At 36.7% G+C, this 27,836-nt stretch overlaps 1 protein-coding gene across 1 annotated transcript in view; it reads left to right on the top strand.

Moving 5' to 3' along the window:
* THSD7A (thrombospondin type 1 domain containing 7A) overlaps nucleotides 1–27,836 on the top strand; it is a 266,483-nt gene that overhangs the window by 38,709 nt on the left and 199,938 nt on the right. The window contains exon 2 of the mRNA XM_058019397.1: nucleotides 2,825–2,958. The gene's annotated coding sequence lies outside the window, so the exon portion shown is untranslated. The remainder of the gene's footprint in view (nucleotides 1–2,824; nucleotides 2,959–27,836) is intronic.

The raw sequence follows: 27,836 nt of genomic DNA, 5'->3' as shown, positions 1-27,836 counted from the left end.
AGACAATTCATGGATTGAAATAAAGACAGTTGAATAGGTAAAGCAAAAGTGTTGTGCAGGAGCAAAGCAAAACAAGGAATGCATTCACCCCTTCCCCTGGGCAGGCAGGTGTTGAGACATGTCCAGGAGAGCTGGGCTCCATCATGTTTGACCTTTCCTAGGGAAGAAAAATGCCATCACTCCAAAAGTCCCTTCCTGCCTTCATCCTTCTTCCTCCAGTTTTATATATGGGGCTGAGTATGGTCCCACATGGTATGGGATATCCTTTTGTTCAGTTGGGGTCATCTGTCCCAGCTGTGTCCCCTCCCAGTTTCTTGTGCTTCTCCCTGCTGTGTGAGCAGGAGAAAAGGCCTTGACTCTCTGTAAGCACTGCTTAGCAATAACTGAACCTGCCATGTGTTATCAACACTGTTTCAGTAAAAATCCAAACCACAGTCCCTTATGAACTACTGTGAAGAAAATTAGCTCTATCCCAGCCCAAACCAGTACATTGTGTTAATTCAAAGAGAACTAAAAGCAAAGTAAGGTGAATTTTCACGTTGATTACTTACATAGATTTGCTGCTAAATGAAGGTATCTAACTCATCCTGCTACTGATGTAAAATAAACCCCAAAGGATAATTCATTCTGTTTTCCAATGGGCTTCTTGCTTCAAGTCCTCAACTAGGAGGTGGCATACTGATATACAGACCAGCACTGCTTTTGGATAGTACCAGACAGCTCCTTATTTTAAAATTTCCTCATGAGGGAAAAGGGAAACAGTTTTTGTAATGTGAGATTTCAATAAAATGTTCTTATTCACAATTATGATGATGCAAAGGATGCAATTGTCTCCTTTTGTTGCCATTCTTTTACAGCAATCAATATGCAACCGTAATATTACAGCTTAAATGTGAAGAGAAGCACTTTATAGAAAAAGATCTGTCTTATGTTAAAACTTCTTTGCCTAAAGTTTTAACTACACATACATTACCTGAGCCTTATTTATCTTTATTGACTTTTAACAGGACAAGCTAAATTAGGGTTAGAAGCTCTCAAGTGAGATCAGGTATAATCCTAGAATTTTCTCAATGTAGGCAAATATGTGCAGCTAGGGGAAAATTCCTGATTGTAGTCCATCTTCTTATATTCAACTTCTTCTATTTTTCTGTGTCCTTAAGATAGAATAGGATGTTAGTTGTAGGGCTGAGGATTTCACTGAACTCCAAAAAAAAAATTAATTGGGACATAGAGCAAGTGGAGCAGAAGAGAAGGGCTAACAGTTGCTATTTTTTTCTGTTTGGCTGGCATATTTCTCATATTTAAGGAAATTTGGAGCTGTGATTGTATAAATGCAGAATCATCCTGCCTGTTGGTGCCAATGTTCTGCACTTAGTTTACCGGATTACATTTGTATTGCTTGGTTGCCGGGCCAATTAATTTATCAGAAGGTTGGACTTTTTTGATTTTTAGTAAGCTTCTGTAAAAATTTAATCCACATAGTTTGGGGCAGTAAGCCCTGACAGGTAAAAAATGGTATATATTTTTCAGTTTTTAAAAATAATTTCGGCTGTTAACCGAAAGGTTGGTGGTTCGAGCCCACCCAGGGACGCCAGATGTCGGATCCCATTTTTCTCTTTCTCTTCTGTTTTATGGTTGATTCATGTTCTCGGTTTTCTGTTTCTCTTCCCGGCTGTTTTATGTCCGGAGATAGCTCAGGGATGCCACTTGCTCGGTTTCTCGGCTGTTTCAAAGACCTGGAAAGGCCCAGAGTGACCTTGGGCAGCCCGCGCTTCAAAGGACGAGGAGAGACTTCTGATCTTGTTTCGGTCTCAGTGTTTATTAATTGTTTATCTAAAAGATTTTCTTTCAGCCCGACAGAGGTCTGCACAGCAGTCAGCCATGGGCACACTCCCGCAGCCCCTGGGGTGGTCACTTATCTTTATACCCGAAGTTACGTGTACAATATTTATGATTTTTCTCCAATACCTTCTACTCTTATTAACCGGTGCACTTCTAGTAAAGACCAATCCCAAAGTGCCACCATCACCACAGAAGATGGAGGCCAAGAAGAAGAAGAAGAAGGACAGGACACGCCCCAATTCCTCCATCTTACTTCTCTAGACCCCCCTGTACAGAAATCCTAAACCCTGTGTTCTACACCTTAATTAACTTATCCCTTCACCATTCACCCCAGTGAAATCCTCCCAGTCCTCATACAGATGTTATCTCCTGTGTAGGATCAAAGTCCAGCCACCAGACACTTCTGGCAACATTCCAGGACTCCCGAGCCCCCCAAGGGTGTTCTCGGCCACTCTGCACCTCTGTCCTGAGGTGCTGAGATCCCACAACTGAAAAGTGTTTTTCAATAGACTTGGAAAGAAATGGGCAAGACTAGGCCATGATTCAGAGGAATGTCCTTTTAAATTAGAACTTTGAGATGGATATAAGTAATGTGCTCAGATAGCATAAATAGAAAAAAAATGGGAGTAGAAAAGGTCCCAAACAGATGCCTGGCAGCAATTTTTCACAGAAACAAAAAATGTGTGGAATGTCCTAGACATGATTATGCAACTGAGAGGTAAACGTTGCGCTACTTAGGGAAATTCAAAAGTATCCAGGGGCATGTGGGACACAGTAAACTTTGAAATGTAGAGAACCATTAATGCTATTATGTGCTTCAAATATCTTCAAATGTGCTTGGCTATACAGAGATACTGACACTGAATTAACCATCACTTTTACGTGGTTTAGATCATCACCACCTCTCCTTTAGTGAATCCTCTGGGGAACTCATATGGGTAATTTGTTCAATTTTTGCCTTCTTTTGTCTGCTTATTTATAGGTTGCTTCTGAATTCATTACACGGACATTTCCCATCCTTACAGTATTGATTTGACATGCTCTGGAATCATGATGGTTGTGAAGTCTCTTCCAGTGGGCTGGCAGTGGAGAATTAATGTTTGGTGTGGCAGAAAGGTGAGTTTAATCTGTGCTACTCGCTACTTTCCATGTGGAGCTTGTTTCTTTCCTAAAACCCCTTTGATTCTTCTTACAGAAAATTTGAAATATCTCGAATCAATAACAATTATCTTTACCTAAGATGTAATTTACAGATAGAGCTGCAATCTGCGTGAAGCAGTTCCACAAGTAGACTGCTAAAATGGACATGATTCTTATGTGAATATCAGAGAGCTGCAGTTTATCTAAATGAAATATAGAGAGTTTATGGTTTATATTTTTGTTCCAGTTATAAATGTCTGAGTAAAGAAAGTTAGGAAAGTCTCTAAGAAATAATAGTTAACTTGCTATTGTACACTTACAAGTCAAAAATTGATTGTACAATTCATCACAAGTGAACTTATCTGTGGGGAGCATATCTTTGACTTAAAATGTAATTGAAGGTAACGAAATAACGTTGTTCTTTTCATCTGCAACTTACTTGTCAGTATAGTTTGACCATAAATCCTACAATGATCAAAGTTGCAAAGATTCATTTCTGACCAGGATAGGAAAGACTCTTTTCTCTGAAATAGCCTGATTTTTAGTCAATTCATGACCTTTAGAACAAAGCCAGGAGTTTTTTGTGGAGCCACTATTTTAACAGTCAATAAGCTGACTAGGATAACAGTTTTGTGCTAATTATATTTCAGTCTGTCCAAACCTATTTAATCACTTTTACATAGTGGCTTCTAATTTATTTGCTTTTCCACTGTGACAGATCTGACCTCACAGTAAAGTGTACACATTACTTTCATAATCTGCAAGCCACTGGTTTTTTTCCAAATTATTTGGTTTTGTTCAACAGATTTTGGACAAAATTCTATGAAACATGGAAAAATTGTGGGCCAAAAATCCTATGGTAGGCAGATATGGCTGGATTGTCTAAAAGTATTAAAAAAAGCTTAAATCCTCTCAAAAATCATCAACAATCTTTTTATATTAACCACATAAAATATGCAGAGCGTATGGTGTAGCTGATGCATTATTGACAGTTAGTTGTCCTAACAGACAGATGTGCTGTCATTCAAAATTTATGCCAGCAAAACCAGTAAAATAGTGCAAACATTAAAATACTTGTCTATTATCCTCCATAAATCATACATCTAACATGCTGTTATGAATATTCTAAAACTTCACTGATTGGTTTTGTTTTGGGCTTTTTTTCTTGTTAAAAATAAGAAATAAAAATGAAACAAATGTTAGTGGTTGGATGGTAGAAATTGAAGATGAAATAAAGCCAGAATGTTCAGGTATTATCATAAGAAAGGCAGGGAGTACTAGTATTTTTGATTTCCATATACAATATAGAAATAATATAGAAAATAATTGGCACATTATCATAATTGCATTTATGTTCGTGATATCAAGGTCAAACAAAATAGTATTAACAGTAGCGAGATGTCATTTTACTGATTCTGGCAGATATTAATTGTGGTTACAATAATTTGGTGGTGCTGGAAAGAGACAGGTGAATATCACACCCAGAGGACCTTCACTGTATTGCATATTCTTTACCATCTGTTTTGGGAATTCCATATTCAGCCATGGACTGGGAAAGATGAAAAGTTTTATCTCCTTGTTTTCCATTTCACTTCTTTATAAATGCTGCTTTCAAGTTAATATTATGATGGCATGTGTATGTTTTTAATTTGAACTTAAAAGTTTGCATTTTTATAACAGAAAAACATGTTTTCTATTAAGTGTTTATATTTTGAAGCACTAAACTCCTAATTATTTATTCTGGTTCAAATAGTATTTCCTTGGTCATTAATGAAAATCATTAATAGTTTCAGCAATAAGTGTTAGCTGTTTCTCTCTCTGGTCTCTGAAATCTTTTGTAATAAGAGGAACCATTTACTTTGCCCTTTTAGTGGTAAAAAAAAAAGAGAAGTCATTTAAAAGATTTATGCCAGTAGAACATGGAGAGTATTAAATGAGCTTCACATTGGTTCTAAACCCAATAGATATTTAACTGAACAGTATTAATGGATGTTCAAAGGCATTTTGATTAGTTCATGCAACCAGCTCAACTTCCTAATAGAGGAGGCATGGTGATAAATGTGTTAAAAGAACTCTGTTGATTAAGCAGTGTTGCTCTTTTATGCAGTCCCTGGCAATGTAGCAGCATAGGAAGTACAAAGTCTAAACTTTACCAGCTGAATCAACACAAGAACATTTTGTTTTGGTTTTATGTAAAACTGTTGTTGTGATAGTTAAAAGATACTGCTTCCTAAGTTCTCCAATATCTCATTTTGCTTTAATTAAATTTTCTACATGTTAAATAAATATTGGATGTAAGTTTGAATTGACAGTAAAGTTAGAAAATCAAACAGTGTGTATGTCTTAAATTAAAAAATCAATGATTGTTTTCTGAGTCCAACTGGCTGATCTGATATAGCTAAAGCTTTGCAAAAATGTCATCTTGATGGACATACGGAGCTGAAAAACATCATCTGATAATTTGTCAAAGGCACATATGTGTTTAAGAAGATCTCAGAACGGGAACAGTTTTTTGCTTAATGAGAGACACTTCAGGCTCATTCGTTGATACATCTGACCTCAGCTGATCTCTCACAACAAAGGGAGCACCCCAAGAGAGGTCCAGGGGGCACCCAGCTGCCTTGGGTGTCCCTCACAGCCCCCAGCAGCCATGCAGGGGTGGGCACTGGGCATTTTGGGCTGCTGGAACTAAGGCCATGACAACGTCACTAAACACACCAGTCTTAGCCCTTAAAAGATGCAGCAGTGTTTGCTGAAGGTGACCTTTTGTCTGAAAATGAATTGCATGTGTTACAGTGATAATAAAACAATGGTTTTCCTATGTTTTGGAAGTTTTCAAAATTTTTCTTTGTGCTGCAGAGCACAATGTCTTCAACAGAGTGTGATCAGTGGCAAATTTATGAAACTGTTTGAATATGGCTATGCTAAATGTTTGGTCTTAATACTGACAGTTTTTTTTTAAGTTGTTTTAATCTTGTGGGTGGTGTGTAAATGAAAGGAAAAGAAATGTTTTATTCAGATCACCCAAGAAAAGTGGGAAAATAACTGAAATAGCTGGATGTTTCTGTTAAAATGTGTCAGTGCTTGGCTAAAATGATGGCACTTATACAGATTTACATTTTGAACCATGAAAAAGAAAGCATTTGGGTTCCAGCTGGTAATTAACCCCTACCACTTTTACCCTGGCCTCAGCTCCTCTGGCAGGGTATGTATTCTGGAGGGAGGACCTAATCTGTCTTTTATCCTCTCTAATTGCTCCTATAATTGGGTGTGTATGTCTATACCCACTGCAGTGGTTGTGGCCCCATCTCCATCTCAGGAAGATGACATTACTGAATCACATCTGCCACACCTGGCACAAGGCTCTCAAGCTTAGAGTGAAAGTGGAATTTTCCTTAAATGTAGTAGGATGTATGGCAAAGGAGAAGAAAGGACATCTAGGGCTTTTGTTGTTCTGTTGATTTATTTTGGTTTTGCCATTTTTGTTTTGTTTTGTTTTTCTCTATTTTTGTATTTTTCCCGGTTTCTCTTATTTATTCTCTGGGAGCCTGTGGCAGTTGTTGTTGCATTTGCACAGATCTGAGTGACAAGACTTTTGGCCATAGGCTGCATCAGGTCTCACTGCAAATATCTGATTACCTCCTGACCAGCAGCTAACCCTGCTCTCCAGCTGCTCAGGGAAGGAGGATATCTCCAACCCAGCCATTAATCAGTGTAATCTGTTACTGGCCTTCTCACATCAGCCCCGTGCCTTCACCACATTCTCCCTGCTTTTATTCCTGCTTTCCCTCTGCCTGTCAGGGACTCTGAGACGTGGGAGTCCTCCCAGCTTCCTATTACATTACTTCCCAGTAGCTGGCAGGAAGAATTATATAGTTATACATGGACATTGCTACAAGATGCATTTAATGAATGGCCAGGCTGTCAAATGTTTGAAATTGATGTAGGAGGAATGTTTCTTGCCAGTTTGAATAAGTATCTGAGATCTGGGATTTGCAGTAAGTGTACAGGTTCTCAGCTTGTCTGGGCAGCAGCTGCCTGCCTGCAAGAGCTCTGGGAAGAGAAATTAAGCTGTGGAATGGCTGTGCTTGTAAAAAATGTCAGTATTTGCCTGCTGTGTTGCTGACAATTTTTAGTTCTTCTTGTAAAATGTTCCCTAATTAACCACTGGCATGAGATGCTCCATGGGAATCAGATGTCAAATTTTTCAGAAAGAAAGGAAGAAATATTTCTTGTCCAGCTGGGAGGAATTGGCAGCTGTGCCCAAAGTCTTGATATTGCTAAGTCAGTTCTTTAACTGAAATGGAGAGTCAGATTAAGGCTTGTGAAAGTTGCATGATAATTTAGTTTCTTCCTTATTGGTCTGAAATGTCTGATATGCAGCCTCTTCTGATTCTTTGCTCTTACTTTTATGTGGTTTTCCATAAATATGCTGCTTGAGCTGAATCACATTTCCTTTGCCCTTACAATTCTCCATGAACAATGCAATTAAACAGCTCATGAAAAATGGTATACTAGTAGGATTTAATTTAGGCCAGTGTTTGTAGCACTCAAACCAGTGTATCTTAGGCCTATCCTGTGTTGACATAAAAAGCTCACAGAGAAAATGACATTATTAAAGTTATAGAGCTGCTGTAATGTACATAATCATATGGTTCTCTTACACCCCTTAAGAACTTCTTCTCTCTACACCTGCTTTGTGTAAGGGGGAAACTTCTAGGATATTAAGCATGCTCACATTGTGTTAATATTTGAATTTTGGCACAAGAACTGATATTGACAGTTAGTCCATGCAGTAACATGCTTCTCATGTTTCTAAAATAGTGTTTTTTCTGCTTATTAATAATAGGTATTTTAGTGTTGCTCTAAAATGTAAAATAGAGATTGCTGAAAATTATCTCAGGTGGAGTAATTTTCAGAAAGAGAAAAGTCTGGAGACAGCAGAAAGCCTGATATAGGGTTATTCCTGCCAGATACAAGAAATTGTTGTAGTGAGATTCTCATGAATAACACTTTTATACAAATAGGATATTTTGTGGCAGATACAAAATTAAGACTTCAAAATGAAGGACGTAGGCAAAATCAAAACTGCTGCTTTGTTTCCTTCATCCGCATGCACAGGTTGTCAGTATTCTAATACATGGTAGAAGCATGATTCCGTATTTTCTGAGGAAAAGGGCTTCCATATGCCTGGAAGTAGTAAAGTAGCAGCCAGCAGTGTGGAATTGACTTTTCAGGATCAATGGCTCTTAATGAATAAATTGATACTTCTCATTGCTCTGTTTCTTAATGTTTATTATATACGTAATGTTTAGAGAAAACGTGGATGTAATAAGTAACGTAGTTTTTAATAGTTACATATTAATTATTGCAAAATTATGTAATAATTACTGTTGCAATATTTAATAAATGTGTTGTGAACTACATAGGCTAGCTGAAAAATAAATGGTCTTGAAACTTGGAAACTGTTTCTAAGAATGTGTGATGACTTGCAGATTTTTAATTAATTAATTGAAACCTTCCTCTTTGTTTACTCAGAAATGAGTCCAGATTAGTAAAGATGTGCAATACATTAAAATAAACTTCTAATTTATTTTCTCTGTGAAAGGTTTAGAACAAGAAAGATTTCTCTTGCATTACATTTGCACCACTTTTTATGTTTTGAATAACAATTTCAGATACAAAGTGACTCCTCAGAAATACCATAAAATGAGAAAAGCTTTAGGGCAAGTTGTGCTGTTAGTGAGTGATGATACTTCTATCTGGCAGTTCAGTTGGCTTGAATAATACAAGGTTTATGTGATTTATTATCTTACAGTGCTGGAGTAGTCTACTAATACAAATGTTTCCATTTAAAAAGAAAGTGAACTTACTAAATGGAAAAGATAATGTTTTATTAATTTTTCTTCTTGGTTTTATATTCTTGTGCCCTGCAGCTCTAGTGCAGCTGCTGGAAGTGCAAATGCAAATACCAACTTGCTTAATGGGGTAATTAAAGGCAGTGGAGGAAAGTTATGTAATGGATACTCACTAAGTGTAAAATGTATTCAAGCCTTACCATATGATATTTTAAACAGTGGAATTGTCTCCTGAGGTTGGAAAGGCATTGTATATAGCTTGTGGAATAGTTCTTTTTTTCTGACATTGAATGTAAAAAAAAGTAAAAAGCCCTTCCTAATTCAACAGAATCTAAATTCTTTTTGTTCATTTTACTTGAGTAGGGTAATTGGACTTTTTTTTCCCCATTATTAACCCACCTTCCCAAAAAACAGTGTATTGAAGTCCTGACTAGCAGCTGCATTATTAGGAAGACTATTATGGAAAAACAGTTTTCAGGAAAAATGCTTTGTCTTCAGATTATGTCCATCATTGCTCTGCACATCTTTGTGTAACTGAATGCATCTGAGGACAGACTACAAGGACACAGAGCATTGTGCACTTTAGCAGGGGAAATAAAAGCTGTTTAACATGTTCAGAAATCTGTGATTAGATAATTGAAGGCTTTTGTTTTCAAAACTACCAGGTTTTGAGACTGGACTTTGTCTTTTTAAAACTACTGTGCAATATTTTGAGACAGCTTCCAGTACATTGGCCTCCACAAATCTTTCCAAAGACATAGAGTTTGGCTTACTCACTAGAATTGTTTCCTTTTGTAACAAAGTAAAAAATAGTAAAAATCAAGTGTAATTCAGTGTAACCACAGTGATAAAGTTATAACTATATAGAATTCAGTGTACATTTGAAAGGAGATTTTCTACATTTTAAAGAACAAAGCATAAACTGGCTCTCCTATTAAATCGAATGTGTATGGAACTACAACATATTTCAGATGAACTGAATAAAAGTTTGGGCAAAATATATTGTATGGCCTCAAATAGAACCAAGGAAAGTTTAGATTGGATATTAGGAAAAACATTTTTCATGGAAAGTGTTGTCAAGCATTGGAACAGGCTGACCAGGGAAGTGGATGAGTTGCCAGCCCTGAAGGTGTTCAAGAGATGTGCAGTTGTGGCATTTAGGGACATGGCTTAGTGGTGGACTTGGCAATGCCATGTTAACAGTTGGGCTCCATGGTCATGAAGATTTCTTCAGCCTAAATAATTCCCTGATTCTCTTATGAAGTGTTAGATTATAGTACTGGAAGCCTTGGAATGGGTGCTCCCATGGCATATGAAACTTGGTCTTTTTGCTTTAGGTAGGATCCAGTTTGAAATGTTTCAATCCTGAGCTAACAATATTGGTATCACCCACAGTTTTTCCTCTCTTTCCTGTCCCCATTCCACTCTTTTATCCAAGTTTGTCTTTTTTAATTCCTTACCTAATACTCTAGTCTGAAAATTTATTTCTACTACCTACCAGCCTTTTTATGGAGACAGTGTAGGAACAAAGGGAATCTGCTCCAGGTCTGCCTTGCAGTGACAAAATTAAGTGCCAGAAAGGTCCATGCTTGGCTGCTGCAGTGCTTCTCATGGTGCCAGGATTGCACCTGGGTAATGAGTCTCATACAGAATGTGGAGTGAAGTTGTTGTAATGAAACCTTTGACTGATGTTCTGTGATTACTGCCTCTGCTAGGAATTCCATGACTTGTGATTCTTAAACTTTTATTAGAATTCTAAGAGTTCTTTTCTTGTTTTGAATAGATCAAAAGGTATATCTCTGGTGGCAGACACTCTCTGCTTCCTAAACTTCAAATTCTTCTATCTTGTAAAAGTATCACAGTAGTAATTTTAAGGGAATTCATTACCAGATGTTTATCTGTTAAATTGTGGGTGTTCTGGTTTTGTTTGTTTGTTTGAATTAACTTCTTATTCCCCACTCCATAAAGAGAACCCAGGGAAAACAAACCCAAATCATGACCACAAGAATCACCCTAAGGAATATTTTTGGTTGCAGAATAGCTAGATTAAATTAGTAATGATCAACTAAAATATAGTTTTTCGATGGAAATTGTTAATATCAAGCAGAGGCATAACTCTCATTAGCTATATATTTAGGACTAACAATTTAACAGCAAAGCTTGTTACATATATTACAGAAATATTCCAAAGGACATAATTTTATTTTTATGGAGTCTCTAATAATTTTATTTTGTTACTGTAGGAAAAATAGGATTGTGGTTTTCTCTTTCTTTTGGAGGATGTGGTTGGTGGGACGATGCAGTCAGTTGGTGGATTTTAGTGCTGATGCATTTCTTACTCTTCTGTTTCATGGGCTTTTCTTACCTATCATGGGAAATTTACCATTGCCTTTGTCTGTTCTCCTTTATAAATGCAGAAGGTAAATCTTCATATCTTTAGAAATAAGTCTTTCTGTAGATTTTTCATTTTGGAAGTATTTCCTGCTTACTTAAGCTTATTTGTTGATCTGATTCCTCCATTCCAATGGAACTACTAGTTAAGATGTTACACTGATATTAAAACCTGTGATTCACTGTTTCCACTTGATAATTTTGCTAGATTTGCTTGTTTACTTACTTTTTTCATAATTTCTCTTTTGGAGTTTGGCTGAGGGCTTCTGCTAGCATTGAAATAAAGCTGTTTTGAAAATCTGTTATAAAAATATTATTTCCGAAGTCTAAAATCTCATCTCCTCTAAGACTGCAAGATAAGGGTCTTTTAGAGTCTGTAAGATAAGAGTCTCACAGTAGTGACTCACAAAGACACATGTTGTCATTAATCCACAATGATGAACAGCATATACACCTTGTCTGGTATTATTTCAGGTGGACACTCTTAAATCATGTTACACTGTGATTATATTAAGATTATCTGATTTTGCATGAATGTCAAAAATCTGATTGTATAGATACTTTTGTTTAATGTATAGATATTTAATATGTATTTAATTGTGACCATTTTTCATCATGCCTAGAATTAGACATTGTAGTTTAAATGTTCCATCAGTAGATTTTTTTTTTTCTTGTTGTTTTTTATTTTTAATATTTTACCTTTAGGCCTTTAGCTTTAGCTGAGTTCCTCTTTGGCAGTGTGGAGATGGGTTTGCTGTGTACCTGGAGTTGTCCCTGTCTGCAGCCAGGGACAGGGTTTCCCTCTGGTCTGTGGGTGCTGTTGTTGCCACCACTGTGTATGGAGCACTGGGGGCTCTTAGCAGCACCTGCTTCTGTGGTGGGAACACTTTTTCCTAAGACCCTTGTGAATCCTACAGGGCAAAAAATTACACAAGATTACTGTCAGTTTGAGTTTATCATATTGTGTATTAAGGTTTTAAAATTATTTTTGTGTTTGTACTTCATCTCTGGAATCTGCATGCTTCTCCACAGGATTGACTGCTAACAATTTCAACTCTATCACAATTCTATCAGCCTTCAAATTAACTCAGAATATGGTGCCTTTCTCCACTCTCCTTTCCCAGAGCTGAAATATCTCCAATATTTTTAATGTGTTTCCTCACCATCGTGGCTAAGCACACAAGCCAAGAGTTGTGTAGAAAGAGTTTAATGCTTGTAAAAATAATAATGATTTTTAAAAAGTGTTTGATGGGACATATTTTCCCTTGAAATATATTGTCTGACACTTCTTTGTACCTTGTCCTGAATTCTGTATTTTCATGGAATCATAGAATAGTTTGGGTTGGAAGGGACCTGTCCTGAGGTGTCCCAAGCCAGGACAGGACCTTTAAGATCATCTAGTTCCAGCCCCATGCCATGGGCAGGAACACCTTCCACAAGACCAAGTTGCTCAGAGCCCCATCCAACCCGGCCTTGAACACTCTCAGGGATGGGTGTCTACAACTTCACTGGGAAATGTGTTCCAGTGTCTTACTGTCCCAGAGTGAATAATTTTTTCCTAAAATCTAAACCTACTCTGTTTGAAACAATTCCCCCTCTTCCTGTCACATTTTACTCACATAAATAGTTTCTCTCCAGCTTCCCTGTAGGCTCTCCTCAGGTACTGGAAGTCTGTCATTAGATCACCCTAAAGCTTTGTCTTTTCCAGGCTCAACAATCCAAATTCTCTCAGTCTTACCTCATAGTAGAGGTGCTCCACCCCTCTGATCTTGGTGGCCTCCTCTGGACTCTCCAACAGGTTCCTGTCCTTCCTGTGCTGGGAGCCCAGAGCTGATGCAGCCCTGTGGCTGGGTGTGGTGTCAGCAGAGCAGAGCAGAGGGGCAGGATCCCCTGCCCTGCCCTGCTGCCCACGCTGCTCTGGGTGCAGCCTGGATATGTTTGGCTTTCTGGGCTGGTTGAGTGCCCATGGTTGGATCATGTTCAGCCTCTCATCCAGCAGCAACCCCAAGTCCTTCTCATCAGGGCTCCTTCAAACCTGCTCATCTCCCAGCCTGTGTTGATACTGGGGGTTGCCCCCACCCAGATGCTGAACCTTACACTTGGTCTAGTTAAACCTCAATTTTATGTATTTTATACCCTATTTTATATGTGTTGTATATGCCCTCTAAGGTATTTTAATTTTATCTGATGAAGATGAGTAGCCAGGCTACTCATAAGACATGGAAAGTGCCTAGCAGAACTCTAAATAGAAATGTACTATCTGTCTAGAAGTGGGAAATAAAAAAAACTATGAAGGAATATGTATCAACTGGATTAAAAAATCTGTTATTGGTCACACTGCAAGAAAACCCAAACCGGGTTTATTGTTGAATTGTGTTGTTTGTGTTGTACAGACGTGTTTTAGGAAACAGTGATATTTTGTATTTTACTTAATAGACTGACTTTAATTTTCAAAATCAATGCCCATGAAATTTGCAGTTGATAACTTGTTTTTTAGAGTTGCAGAATAATCTGGACTGGCTGGTAATATGGATTTATGCAGGTAAAATATGATTTGGTCTAACAAAGTCAAAATGATGCCTCTAGAAACAAGAAGTGCAGGCCTTATTTTCAGAGAGCTCCTGGATTCTTGACTGAGGAAAACAGTGACTCTAGAGAGGACTTAGGGAGTCAGAGAAGAAAAAGTAACTCCTCAAGAGCAACCAGTTTGACAAATATTAGTTCAGTCTCTGGCTGTGAAATAGTGTAGGAAATGCTGAAAATCAGCATTTAGTAGAAAGACTAAAAGACATGTTTTAATCTGTGAAATCAATACTGGAAGTATTCTCAGTGATTGATGTTGATAGTTTAAAAGCTTGTAGAAGAGCAGGAGAAGATGTAGAAAAATATCACATAAATATTGTTTGAGGAAAGTACAAAACCCTCTGTTTATTTCATTGATAGCAATCTTTAGTATTACTTGGTATAAGAGGCATAAATCCTTCAGACGGGGAATAAATATTGGGGGCAAAAAATATTCTGTTAAAATAGATGTGTTTTTGAAAACTGGAATGGATTGCATGTAGTGATATGGAAATACCTGGGGGGAGTTTAAAGATTGGTAATAACCAAGCAAAATCTGGTCCAGTAAATCCTAGGAACATGTGAAACTTTGAGGCAGCATATTTTGCAGGTAGTCAGAGATGTGGTATGAGGAGTACAAGTCCCTCTGTGTAGTAGTGGACACAGATAAGCTAGGTTGAGATTTGATAATTCCAAAGGTGAGCTGAGATTCTGTAGCTCCATTTAATTTCATAAATATCTTCTTTTGGTGAAGAGTTTGATTTTTTAATTATTTAAATAATAATTATTTCAGTTTGTTTCCTTTTTAAATAGCTGATGGAGTTTATTTTGGAAGGGGAGTGTTGTGTAAAAGTTAGAGGCCAGCTTTTGGTGGTAAGGAAAGTTCCATCCCTGACAAATATCTTGGGTTATGCACTTTGGTTATGATCAAACAGGGGAACTTCAGGTATGATGACAATAAGTTCAATTAATATAATAAAAATCATTGCCTTGCTGGGTGATAATATACACAATTTATCCCATAGAGCCCAACCCTAAGCTCTCAAACCAACATTCCAGCCTGACTTCAGAGCATTTTTGCTTGGCTGTGGCAGCTGTGTTTTTCTGCATTTGATTATTGTTGGCAGGCTGCAGAGGCTGTTCTCTTCTCTGCCTAGCCAGATCTCTACAGTTGTCTGTCATACTGGAAGTGTAAGAAAGCAAATTCTGTAAATGTTTCTCAGTCCAGAACAGTGATTGGCTGGAAGGGAAGCTTATGAAAAGCATGAGAACAGGGAATAGAGTGTTTTGTGAATGGAGGTGCTGAAGAACTGTAATTACCATATAAATAGGAATTTTTTTATTGTTACGGAAGGAAGGAACATACTCCAAATCTGGAAGCCAGATAACATGGGCGTAATCTAATTTAGGTGTCTGTAGCTGAGTTTGTGATATGGCACTTCTTCTATGTTCAAAGTGTATTTTGATATTTTAAGGTAAGATTCTTCTGACTGCTTTTAGAAATATATTTCCAGGCAAGATAAATAGTATCTTATTGACTAGGTCTTTATTGACTGTAATGAAATATAGCTGAAATGTAGTTAACATCAATGGACGCTGATGAATCCTATTCAAGATATGTATTCAGAACACCACAGGCTGTGCAATATTGCAAATTTCCATCAAAAATGCATGTACTTCTGAAATAGTTGTGAGAAAATTATACCCATTCTTCTCAGTCTAGCAGTATGAAAGTTCATGCACTTGATTAATAGAGAAAAAGAAATCAAATGCATTGTATGGTTGGCTGATTTATGCTGAAAAATGCTCTTTATCTTTGAACTCTCAGATTGCAGGTCAGGCTGGATTATGTAACTTTTGTTTCAGAACATTCTGTGCAGATGTGACTGAACAGATATGTGAAGAAAAGAGTTCTTTCAAACAAAAGCTGGACAGATTTCTTTAGCCATTGTCTGTCCTGGATACCATTAATGAAGGCTTGAGAAACAGCCCCACTCCTAATAAATTGTAGTAAGCTTTTAACTGGTATTTTAGAGGGAGAGGAGGTAAGTTTGGATGTGTGGTTCTGACCCGTCATCCTCTACTTTCTTCCCTTCAGAAGTATTTTGCCTAAGCTTTCTTTTTGTGTTTGTTCATGTACCTTTCCACACAGATGTTGAGGTTTATTTATATACTTCAAAGAAATAATTTTACAGGAAGTACAAGTATTTTAAAGTGACTGCCAACATACCCAGGTTAAACTGGACATTGTTCTTTTAATCTCTGTTAAAGTTGTTTGATTCAATATTGAACTTCTATAAGCCTTTTATTGTTTTTTTACTTTTAATGTAACTTGGATATTAAATTTTAATGAGTTTGTACTTTTTAATGAGAATATTGAAATCTTTTGTATGAGTTGAAGTGTTGATACCATGAATATGCAATATATTAAAATAATAGAGCTTTGGTGACTTAGTGAAAATAAGCAATGGGATGCTGCCAGAACCCTGTGGTTTTGCATCAGCTGGCAAGTAGGCTCCTATATCACCTAAAGTTTTAGTCAACACATTTCATATTTAGAGAAATTATTAAAATGCATGCAGGAAAGTCTTACAATGGCCTTCCTGGTCAGTCTCAAAACAAGGAAAGGAATGTTTTCTTCTTTATGATAATATTGAAGTATTGAAGCATCTGTGTCCTTTCCAATTTTGTGGAGAATGTAACTGTCAATAAAGTTCAAAATGCAGGACTGAAGCTGTTGATAGGATATTTATTCATGAAAAGAACAAGGTATAAAATCAATGGACAAGTTGTGGTAGCTTTAAAATATTTATGGTAGTAGGTGAAACAGAGAACTTTAGAACTCAAGAATAATAATTTCTGTTGATTTCTATTCTTTTGTTGAATAGAATAAAAGCATGTGACCCCAAAGTGATCAGGCATATATTGACCACTTGAGTTTCTTCTGCTGTTTTGAACTATTCATTTTAACACCTTGAGCTAATTGGATGTGTGAGAGGCTATAATTAATTAAACAATTTAGATATGTTTACTGTATGTCAGAGAGTAAAGGAAACTTCTTACGTGCTGTGTTATGGTATGTATCCTCCTGACCTGTGGAAATTCCATGGAAATACTGATTTGAAAGTTTAAGAGCTTTGATAATGTTTTGTGTTAATGAATCACCTCATGTTTGTATTTAGAACAGTAATTGGGAGTGGAAAAAGTCTCCTCTTTGGTAATTAAGCGTGCTCAAATGCTGTGGTTTGATGCAATTTTTCAGTTATTCTATTCCTGCTTTTATACACTTCCTGTTGGAATTTGCAAGGCCAAGAACTTATTCCAGATTCTACAGGAATGCTGAGTCCTGAAGTTTTGCTTGCTGTACATACTGGTAACACATGTGTATGCCCAGAAGGGGATCTGGGAATAGATTTGCACACTGAAATGTAGCACCATTATCTCCCTCAATAGCTCTCAAATATTTAACCTCCCTTTAGAAATGAATAGATGTTTAGTCATCGAAAGGGAGGTGTCCTGTTGGCACAAATTTTCATCCTGTCTGTGTAAGGAAGTTTGGAAGAGTTGAGGAGTTCAGCAAACAACCAGGGCTGCCAAGAGCTTTGTGTTTCCCAGGACATGAGTGCACCTGGCAGCTTTGAGGACTGGCTGAGGAGGGTGATGCTCAGCCTGCAGGTGTGTTCTTGCCCTGCTGGGGATGTTCTGGTTTGTTCCAGAGATCTGCTCCTGCTGCAGTGCTGAGCTCAGGTGCTGCCCAAGGCGTGCTGCCTGCTGGTGTCACGTGCCCCATCACCCTCAGATGCTGATGCCCTAAAAGCCACCACAAGTTTCTGACGCCCTAAAAACCATCAGAAGAAGGCACAAGATGCTGCCTTCCTCCCCAGCATCTCCCTCAGTGGCCAGGTGACAACAGGACCCGCCATACCACCACCCTTCCTTGCAAATGTCCGTCAGAAAATTGTGCTTTCAAGCACTGTATTTATAAACACATGTGTAAAGTTGTTAAATATGCACAAGGTAAGTTAGTTTTTGGTAAATAACTGGAATTGGTAATTAATTGAGAAAAGTAGAATGAAGGCCTAATAGAGGTGGAGCATATATTTTTGCAAGGATTAAACTAAAAACTTTTAACAGAAAGATGGAAGGAAGTGTAAACAAAGGAAGATAGTTTTGTTGATATTTTATTTATATATTTATATTATATATATTTATATATATTTATATATATTTATGGTATAATCCAAATTAGTGTCTCCATGTTATATCTGTAATATGCTTAAAATTATTCTTGCCAGCTTATTTTTTTTTGTTTTGTTTTGCTGGTTTTAGAAATAAGGCAGGTCCACACTGAAGGTTAAGGAAATAGTAATTTCCAGCTTTTATCTGCTTTCATACAGTGATTGAGGATGCTACTTCTGAGTACACTTTATAGAAGTATCCCATTCAGAAAATATTTCTTTTTATTGGCTTTTCAGTGGTTAGTCTTGGTTTCCATGTCTGCCAAATAGCTTCTCTGAGGAGCCTACATATAGAAAACATGCATTTATTTAAAAATGCAGGGAAATAACCAGGAAAATAAAATAATAAATAAATCTTCTTGCAATACAAGGTGAATTACAAAGTAGCTTTAGATGTATTTGTTATACATATTCAGTCTGTAATTAATCTCAGACCTCTCTTGTACAGCTAAATATTTTCTGTTGTAAGGTCTACTACGTGAATAGAAACATTTGTATTTAAGTTAAACATTGAGTTACCTTATTTTTGCTTCCTTTGGTAATATTTAGTGGCTTCTCTTTGCAGTTCATGTTAGCTTCATTCTTTTTCTTTTTTTTCTGCATGAAACAGGATCCTGCACACAGTTTGATAACTGAATCTTAAGGAGAAGCATGTCCATGAGTACTAGTAATGAAATTAAATTTTTTATCACTTTCAGTATATAGTTTGCTTGGACTATAAATTAATTAAAGTACTCTCTAATTCTGTTGGTTTATCCAGGGCTTCTGGATAATAAATCCATCTCTGTAATTTTTTATCTCTCTTCTGTGTTGCAATGATTCCTTGACTTGGTGCTCATATTTTTTTTTTCAGTAGAATCATAGAAGTGAGGACTACAAATAGACATTCCATCACTAGCAAGAAATCTGTATGGATTTTGATTTTTTTAGTGTTATTTTTTTTTTCCCCAGTACCTCTTACAATAAATAGTCTGATAATATGTTCCTCTTTTGCTTTTATCTGTAACTTGAAGTGTCAGTCTGTCTTTTCAGGATTAGGACATATGTTCCATTAACTTTCATGCTTCCCTGGCAGTATTGATAATGAAATGATAGATGTTGAAATAACAATGAGAGATAGGTATGAGAACTCTCCAGGAGCACATTGTACTAACATAATGCCATACTTGATACTTGAACTGTCTGATATTTTTCTTACACTGTAAACTAAAAAAAAACAACAAACTCTTGGTAGAATGATGGCGTTATATGAATCCATTTTAATTTATATGTTCTCTCAAATATTAATGAAAGTGTTTAGAAATTTTATAGAGAAGATATAACTCAAGTCATAATATTACAATTTATGAGTTAATGAGAGTTTCAAGCACTTAATATAGTCAATTTTGCAGTCATCTATAGCTTAGAACTCTCACATTTTGCATAACAAAATTTGCCTAAAATACCTTTAGTGACCTTGACTTGGAGATTTTGCAACAGTGCATTTGGATTTATTCAAACTTATATTATTATTTTGAAAACAGTAGAAGCGACTCATATATGAATTTCTTAAGCAGTAATAACCTATAGTTTCAAATGACTGAAGACTGAAACATTACTAATACAATTTCACTGTGGTCAGAATTCTTGAGATGCATTGTTAGAATAATTAGAAACCATGGATTTACAAACACTGTATCTTTATACAGATATCCTCAGTCAACATAAACTTTATTGTAGTGTAAAACCATGGGTTCTAGGCAGCAACACTGACTGGTGGAAGACATTTGTCCTTTCTGTGAAATCCCATTCCTGAGCAACTACCAGCACTGCTTAGATCTTTCTGTCTTCAGGCTTTTCTTACCTTAACATTGATTTTTTTTTTAGCTCAAGACAGCATTTTAATAACCAGGCCAGTACTCTGTTCTAAAGTTAAATAAATAAATGCGTTAAAAAGACAAGCTTTGGACAACCTTTTTTGGGTTTTGGTAGAAACCTGAACTTCCACAACACAGTTTGGAATCAACACTGTTGATTTTGCATAGGTTATACCTGCTGAAGATAAATGAACTACAGGTCCAAAAAGTAAATCTTCTGGGTATTAGATTTCAGAAAAAAAATATCTGAAGTGTGTGCAGACTAATCTTGCCAGTAATTGAACATTATTTACATTATTTTATTCTTCAGAGTACACTGCAAAACTCAGTAAATTGTAAAATGCTGTGATGGCAAGTAGGAAGTGGTCAGCCTCTTTAGTCAAAATATCTAAAAATAAACAATAATATGACCAAGGTGTTCCACAAAAATAAGGTTATTTCAACCATTGTTTTGGTTAATTTCCTCATTGTCTCTTTCTTTTCAGATGATCTATTATTTTTTGGTAAAAGTAAATTCTAGGGTCTTATCAAACTGAAAACATTGAGATATAATGATAGATAAGTTCACTTTACTATAACACAGCTTTTCTGTTGTGGATTTATTTGTGCATATTTACTTGAGCTTTCTGAGTATTAGAGCCAATATCTAAGCAGTCTACTTAAACATAGCATGTTCACCTCCATATGGAGAAAATAGGTCAAATTCTGACATATACTGTGACTTCATTAAATTAGAATTCTGTCTTTCTGCTGCCAACAGATTGATGACAAATTTAACTTGAAAATACTTAGGGTTGATCACCTTTGCTGATGTTGGGAGAGCAGCTTCAGTTTCAAGCTTATTGTAAAAGATAAGAATTGTGTTTTGTGCATTTCTGTAGTTGTGTTACATTAAATGAAAATAGTCTCTGCTTTACTTTAGAAAGTGTATTGTGTCTATCAAGTTCTGTTGTTTATCACCCTAAGAATTCAGTGTTGTCCATTGGGGTCAGATTGCTGCCAGGGTAGTATGACCCTTCACCAATGGCACAAAGATGGAAAGATGTCCTTAGCTGGGGAGTACTGTAAGGTACATATGAAGTGTAGTGAAGTCCTGCTTTATAAAGCCAGAAGCAACTTCTCATATTGTTATTATTGTCTTCCTGTGTTAGTGCAATAGTGAATGGAAAACAGAAGGTAGAAGCTAGAGCAGGGCAAGAATCACCCAGATATTTGCCTGAATGATCTTGGAGGTCTTACCTTGGTTTGGCCACAATGGCCTGCTTATTTGTAATGGGACAAACCTGTGTGGCTTCACTATGAAGAAATGCACTGTCAGCTCTAATGAAAACTATTGCTCTCAGAAATTACACAGAATGACTATAATAAAAACACTTCATGTCAGAATATGAAAATATTGCTTGTTTGTGCTGAAAATAATCATATTCCAGATGTTTTATACTCATTCCAAACATTATACTTACTTCTATGTACTGAAAATAACTGCTTGACAACATATTTTGTAGATAAGTACATAGTAAAGCTTGCTTCTCTTCCCCCATGGTGTATCACAGATGGAGTAAATGGGGCTGTAACTCCCTTGGGTTCTTACAAATGCACTGCCTTGGTTCAGATGCTGGAGCTGCATCATTGCCTTGCTACTAAAACTGTCCCACTCAGTCTGGCATAGGGGATGCAAAGCCCTTCCAGATTAAACTGACAGCTTTGCTTAAAATCTCTTTATGGATTGTTAATCACCAAAACAGAGGCTATTCTGCAAATATTTGCTGGGCTGCAAGTGTTCTTATGGCTGGATAATCTGGTAGATTTGAAAGGCAGTGGTGAGCAGCTATTGTGAATTGGTGAACAGCTATTCTGAATTAAGGACCACATAAAACACCAAAGTGGTAGCTATAACAAGAGTTTTAATTTATCTAATTCAAATTCTTGTCTTTCAGCTTGGAATAAGTCTCTCCCTGGAGTTCAAGTAAAGATTTCAGGATTTATTCTTAGAAGGATCATTTTTAAATGACAGGAGAGAGGATTGAAGTGAATGAAAGCTTTGTTTAGAAACACTTTGAATGTGTTGAATTTCCTTTTTTTATTTATGATGTATGCTGAAACACAGAATACAGTTGGAATTCATGAAAATCTGTCTCTACATCCACCTTCCTTCTTTTATTTTTACCAGACACTAATATGTAATAGGTGGATCTGTGAAATCTGTTTTGAAGAAGATTTTTTTTCCTCACTTTTTTTTTCCCCAGAAGACTTTTCCTCCCTCTTAACTGTGGTTTGGTGTTTTGCTACTTACACAAGTTGGTATAATAAAATTTAAGTAACCTATTAATTCAGTTGAGGAGTTTGTTTCCTGTCAAAGGATTTGTTTTCAAATCTTGAGTCTTACTCTTCCCTTGCCCTATGACAGATATATAGAAAGGAAATTAATGTTCCAATCTACTTGGAAAGCACATTTAACAGGAAAGGGAGGGCTATTTTTAAAGTAGGAAAGGAAAGTGTTAATTGTAATAGGATTTTGAAAAACATAAAAACTATACAGAATTAACCTATTGTATAAACAAAATTATATATAGGAGGTGTCTAAATAGAAGAAGTGCAAATTGTGATATGTAGCAAGCTTCATGTTTTGCTAATACAGCTCATAGGTTGTATAAATATGTTTTGTTATTTTGGCAGTTTCTGAATCCTAGTGCTGACTGAAATATCTGGAAACTTTATCTTTTATAAAGTTTAACATGCACAAAAAATACATTTCTTTTTTGTTTTTGAAATTATTAATTTAGCTAAAGCATTTTCTGGGTTCAAAATCCTGCATCACAGCCACAGAAGTCCCAGCTGAAAAAAATCTAAAAAAAAAAATCTAAAAAAAATCTAAAAAAAAAAAAAAATCTAATGCAAAGGTGAGGAAGGTGAGGAAGACAACAGTTGAGGGATGCTGGAATGATGAAGGTAGTTCTTATTGCAACTGTGTGGCTAAGTGCTTTTGACTCAAAGGGATGTCAAGTGAATTCTTCAACCCATACAAATGGAGTGCTCTTACAACTTAGCTCCTCTGTGCCCTTTCACAGTTAGAAAATTTCTGAATGGCTTCATCAAATTTAAAGTATTTTAATTTTCTCAGTTTCCCTTACATGTTTATCAGACTTTCCCCATGGTTAAGGTAGCAATTTGGAATCAGGCACAAAACAAAGAGATCTTTTATGAGGTTACTATTACTATGAAACTTTGTGGTAGAGCAGTACCTCCTCTAAAGCCAAGGTCCAGCCTCTCTAGCACACTGCAGGTTTAGCTGTGATCTGATGGAGAGTGGAAGTTTTCCTGATGCATTTCCATTTCCAGGCCCCCTCCCACAGAGGGCTCTTTTAGCACAGCCCACACTCTTGCCTGCTGCTGCTGCTGAGCTCCTTCAGCTCATTCCTTGTCCCCCAAGCCGTGGCTGAGCAGCACCCTCAGAACTCTCATTCTTGTGCACTGTTTAATGGGGTGCTTCAAGCTTACTGCTATGGAGTTATTTTTGTGGCTCTTCTGTTTTGGACGGCACAAGAGTAGGTCTTGCACTTTTCCTGTGCTGATTTCCTGATTCACAGTTTGTGCCAGCTCCCACTAATGTCAGGACTGGGGCCATTCCAGTAATTGTTTTGGATGGAGAGCAGAGGAGGAGTCCTCGATTAAGCTCACTTTCAGCAGATTAACCATTTATTTGCTGGTCTGTCTTCTAATGGCATTTTTATTTACATGACCTCTAGTTATGGTGTCATTACAATATAACTATGAAGTTTATATATTACAAAATTACTTTAATCTTTACTAGATAACTAAGAGACAGTGTGATGGAGGCAGACATACTCCTGGAATTTAAGCTTCCATATCTCTGTTGCTACCAATCTCTTTAGTTTGGCCAGCTATGTTTTTAATAAACTGTCAGTCTGACCAGCTGTATGTAGTGAATCTGGAAGTAACTTCTTTCTAAAGTCTTTGTTTTACTTTTTTAACCTTTGTTAATGGATTGTCAGGTATAGTTGGGTTAATAGCTAAAGTACTTGTAACTGTTACCTTCAGTAATACTTAGTGTTAGTTGTTTTATTACCACTGTGAGCAGAGTGGATGAATGTCAGATAAGTCTTATACCTGTTTGGGGTGGGAGAGGTTCCACAAAGATGTTCAATTTACCTCAAAATGTGCTTCTTAACATAGTGTAACTGCATTGTTCCCCTTTGAAATTAAAGGCACATCTGAAATGTGAATTTCACAAAAATCAAGTTTTTTTTTTCAATGATTTCAACATTTTAATTTACACTTAAATTTTTATGAATTGAGTGATTTAAATATATTTCTTTTTGGGTTTAAAATTATAGAATTGTATTAGAATGATAAGTATTAGTTAGGTACAAGTTACAGTTCTGGTACTGTAGTTCACATATTTTCTCGTGCTCCAGTAGGATTGATGTGTCTATTAATGTTGTGATTTAGAAATGGTGTTCCCACTGAAACATCCCAAAACATGTGCAGCTTTTATGAAAGTTTACCACTAAGCTACTATCAATATTTGAAAAAATAAAGACAAAACAAAAGGTATCAGTCCACCATATCAAACATGTGATCTTCAACTGCAGTTGTTTCATTTAGCATTTTATCCCTAGAGTGGAAATTACATTAGGCCCATGATTATTGTAGGTTGTATCATTCATCAGTCAGACACTTTTAACATTACTTTTTTCCAGGTAACTACAAAATTGAATATCTATTTTCCTTTTTTTCCCCTTTTCTGTTTTGTGGGTTTGGTGCTGTTTTGTTTTAATTTTGTTTTAGTGCTAATGAATTGTTTCAAATATGGAAAAAGAAATAATTCCATGGGCAGTTTGAAATGGGTAGGAGAGCAGTAGATTGGCCTGAACCTGGAGAGAGGGGAAGTGAACAATGGAGGCATGTTTTCATTAGATTAGAAATATTATTCTTTGCAACTCAAGGTGCAAATTATCCTGTGCCATAATGTTCTTTTCAAACACACAAGATAAAATTTGCATATCTAAATTGGATCAGCTTGAATGGGTTTCCCTGCTGTCTCATCCCCTCAGCTACAGTCTTTCTGAAATGGCCTGCAGGTGGATCCAAATAGTAGTTTTTAAGTCTATTTTTAAGAGCATCCTTGAAATATTTTTTTTAGCTTTATATTGATTTCTTGTAGTGAACATCAGCAAAATTTCTCCTATGTCTCATCTAAGTATAATCTACATGATAATTAGAGGTTTAAATTTAGCTGTGCTTACATTGGCTTTAAGAATAACAATTTAAACTGAATCAATAAAATCACAGTTGTTTCATATTATTAAAATAATAACTTTCCCTTTCCCCCTTTCCTTTCATCTTAGAAGTAGTGTAATGTTTTATTATAAATGTGACAAATTTTGCCATCCAAGGGAAGGCCCTGCAAACAATCTTGTTCTTCAATGCTGGGCTTTTCTTCTGTTTTTTAAAGGCAGAATCACTGATATTGTATTTACTTGGGTTTCTGTTCTCCCTTTCCATAAACTCTCACCACTTTGATAATATTTTATTACATTAATCAGGATTGAAGTGTATATATTATACACTCTATTATCTCACCTCTACTAAAACAACTGTGTTAATATATTTTTATCAAGTATGAGTACCTCATCATGGTCTGCAGCATCCTCATGAGGGAAACTGGAGGGGTAAGCACTGATCTCTTCTCTATGGTTAGCAGTGGCAGGACCCAAGGGGACAGCAGGACACTGTGTAAGGGGTTTCTTAAGTTGGATATTAGAAAAATGCTCTTTTTCAAGAGGATGGGCACTGGATCAGGCTCCCCATGAAAGTGAACACAGCACCAAACCAGGCAGAATTCATGAAGCTTTCAGGCAATGCTCTTCTGCACATGGTGCAATTTTTGGACCAGGAGTTGGACTGTGTGCTCCTTGTGTGCCCCTCCAAACTCTGAACATTCTATTTTTCTATTATTCTAATTAATTTCATCCGGCTGTTGAATTTATTTTGTGTTCATTTGGTAGTATGACTTCTTCTGACGAATCAAGGAGAAATAGCAAAAGAGATAATTTGACTTCTGTGGGCAACTGGGCAACAGGACTACATCTCAAAGACAATATTTTATTTCCTGTAAAATAGTTAAGAAGTTTTAAGGGTTATAATTTCACAGTGTCTCTCTGATGAGTGTAAAAAAATTGTAGCCTAATTTTAGGCTTTGCTGGTGTTTTTACCAAGGAATGGATGACCTAAAGCTTATCCCAATCCATCTGTGTTTTACTAGCTGTGCATGTGTATTAAATGCCAAATGTTGATGTAAGAATAAGGAGTAAGATGTCAAGATGGTCCTTGGGCTCCATTAAATGAACAAATAGAAGCAGAAAAGGGTTTGACATAACAGAGCTTCTCCAGAGCCTCTGTCCAAGGTGCTGAGGGTTAGTGTTCATCTCAGCGCTGTGGGACAGTGCCTCGTGCTGAGGGACTGGCTCAGGGGGTGACTGTGCTCACCTGCCACCATTGTGCTTGCCTCAGGGTTATATTCTGGGTGGGTTTGGGGTTTAGAGGCATTTGGTTTAGGTTTGGGTTGGCTTTTGAAGTCTTGTTTCTGATTTTGTTGTTGCTGTTGTTTTGTTTATGTTCTGGTTTTGTTTCTAAACTTCTTACCTGGTCTGTGTAGAATGTCAGGGTGTTATAGAAAAATGATATTTGGTTTGCTAGTTTTATATACAGATGATTAAATCTCAACATTTTCAACTCTCTCAGTTTATCTACTGTCCCTAGTTCATGTTGGTGTTTCTGTTTCTTTACATAGGAGTTCTATTCAGTTCTATAAATAGTTCTCATTATGTATTGTTGGAGTTTTTTCTCTTGTTCTTACCCAGGTAATTTGAAACTTCATGAGAATAGGCTAGGATTATTGTTGTATCACATGATGATGATACTCATTAGTAAGAGAAAAAACCCACCCTAGTTACCGTTTCTGGATGCAACATTAGCATTGCATGGTTTTTTTTGAAGATCACAGTAACTGCCTTTTCCCATCTGAATGATATTCAAGGAGGTGTAATTGGCCTAAATGCCAATGATTATGTCTAACTCATGGAGCCTACACAGTTATGCTATCACAGTAAGAGATTAATGATACTACTGCAAAAACACCTTGGATATCATTGGTGTAGGGAATAAGGAATAAGAGATATTCCAGTGGTTGTTCTTGGATTGTAGGATTAATTCTCTTGCTTTAGGCTTTTAGAGAATACCATAACGGCTAAATGTTAATTCTGGCATGGGGAACAAAAAATACCAGCATTTGGGGAGAAGATTCTGACTGTGCTGTAGTGGGGAGAGGAGTTGTTGAACTCTAGACAATAGAGTGCTGTTGTGCTCAATTTGTTAGTGGACTAAAAAGGGAGGATGAGCTCTGTGCAGGAAATCTCACTTGTGCAAACACAAACAGGCATGTCTTGAAAGTTACCTGACACATCCCCACTTAGCACTGCAGTGATTTGGCACAGTTGACCTGGAGAGAGCAGAGAAGGCAGTGTTCTCTCTGGCTGGTCCCAGAGCCAGGCTTTGGGCACTGGGTTAGTGACAGCCTCCTGTACTTCTCCAAATATGGGCACTCTGCATCTGCAAGCTACTGAGCCTATGTCTAACCTGTACTTCCCCACAATCTGTTTGTGTGTGTGTGTTTGTGTGTGCTAGCCAGGCAGCCACAGACCACCAGTGAAATCAGCCCACAGTGGCATCAGGTGCACCTTTACTGACTGTCAGGTGTTATCCTGATGCTTGCTGATCCATGGCCTGTACTGATGTTCATAACATTTTAACATAAAGCATGTTTCCAGATGCCACATGGAAACCATATTGTAGTTCTGAGAATAGACTGAGTAGAACAATGTTTTTGAATATTGTAAATGTTTAACTTCTTTTATATACCTACATAT

This window comes from Melospiza georgiana, chromosome 1 (genome assembly GCF_028018845.1).
Source record: "Melospiza georgiana isolate bMelGeo1 chromosome 1, bMelGeo1.pri, whole genome shotgun sequence".
Lineage (NCBI taxonomy): Eukaryota > Metazoa > Chordata > Aves > Passeriformes > Passerellidae > Melospiza > Melospiza georgiana.
Note: the sequence above shows the minus strand (reverse complement) of the source record. Positions and strands in the feature narration are given on the sequence as shown.